This window comes from Heterocephalus glaber, unplaced genomic scaffold (assembly GCF_053883595.1).
Source record: "Heterocephalus glaber isolate CG9 unplaced genomic scaffold, H.glaber_assembly_v1.0 deba00001431, whole genome shotgun sequence".
Lineage (NCBI taxonomy): Eukaryota > Metazoa > Chordata > Mammalia > Rodentia > Bathyergidae > Heterocephalus > Heterocephalus glaber.
The window spans coordinates 3,765,284-3,766,619 of NW_028258295.1; the positions used below are offsets into that span (position 1 = coordinate 3,765,284).

General features: G+C 50.5%; 1 pseudogene; it reads left to right on the forward strand.

Annotated features, from left to right (window-relative positions):
- The first annotated feature begins 236 nt into the window (after nucleotides 1–236).
- Nucleotides 237–1,336, forward strand: LOC101725675 (leucine-rich repeat-containing protein 58 pseudogene; annotated as a pseudogene).

A 1,336-nucleotide genomic window follows, 5' to 3' on the forward strand; every position in this document is an offset into this window, starting at 1 on the left:
TATACCAATAATTAACCCACTGAGTAAGAAATAAAGTACATAATCTCATTCATAGTGATTTAAAAAAACCCTTCAATAATACATAGGCATTAACCTAACCAAGGAAGTGAAAGACTACTATACCCAAAACTATAGTACTCTGAAAAAAGGAAATTGAAGAGCACTTTAGAAAATGGGGGCCGTTCAGGTTCTGGGGCGCAGCTGACCTAGGCAGAAGGCCGAGCCGGTTGGCCGGGATGGAAGAGGCTGGGGTGGCTGTGGCTGGCTGAGCTGAACTGGTCTCGCCTCAGTGAGTCCATTGAAACGCTGGAGTCCGAGCTGGCGGTGCGCAGCGAAGAGCAGCGCGGCTCGCGGGAGGCGCTGCTGTGGCTCCCGCTGCCCCACAACCATCTGGTGTCTTTGCCGTGGGCGCTGGGCAGTGGCTTCCCGCACCTACAGCTGCTGGACGTGAGCTGTCACTCGTTGACCGAGCTGAGACTCGAGCTGCTGGCACTGAGAGGCCTGCGCACGTTGCTGGCCAGGAACAACCGGCTCGGCGAGCCGGGCGCGCTGCCCAAAGGTTTGGCCCAGTGCCGCTCAGACGCATTCTCCAGGTTCTCAACCTCAGCGGCAGCTGGTTCCAGGAGATTCCCGCCTCGTTGCTGGGGCTGGGAGAGCTGCAGACCCTCAGCCTGGGCTGCAACCAACTACAAAACATCCCGGGGGAGATCGAGAACTTGCAGGGTTTAGAGTGTTTATATCTTGGAGGAAACTTCATCAAAGAAATCCCACCATAATTAGCAAATCTGCCTTCTCTGAATTACTTGGTATTACGTGACAACAAAATTGAAAGTGTGCCTCCTCAGCTTTCACAGTTGCATTCACTTCATTCCCTCAGTCTCCACAATAACTTGCTGACAAACCTGCCCCGAGAGGTCCTCAGCCTTATTTATTTGGAAGAGTTGAGCTTATAAGGAAATCCACTGGTTGTTCGTTTTGTTAGAGATTTAACCTACCACCCTCCAACTCTCCTGGAATTAGCTGCGCGGACCATTAAGATGCGAAATATTTCCTACACTCTCATGATCTTCCTGGGAATCTTCTTAAATACTTGAGTTCAGCTAACAATGGCCCAAATCCAAAGTGTGGTAGAGTCTACTTTGACTGTTGTATCAGACAAACTAAATTTGTGGACTTCTGTGGGAAGTACCGCCTCCCACTGATGCACTACTTATGTTCGCCAGAATGTTCTTCCCCTTGCAGTTTTGCTTCACACAGCTCCACGTCCCAGAGAGAGTCTGACTGGCAAGACGAAGCTAGTGTCGCTGCACACAGAATGTAGAAAGTTCTTGGTTGA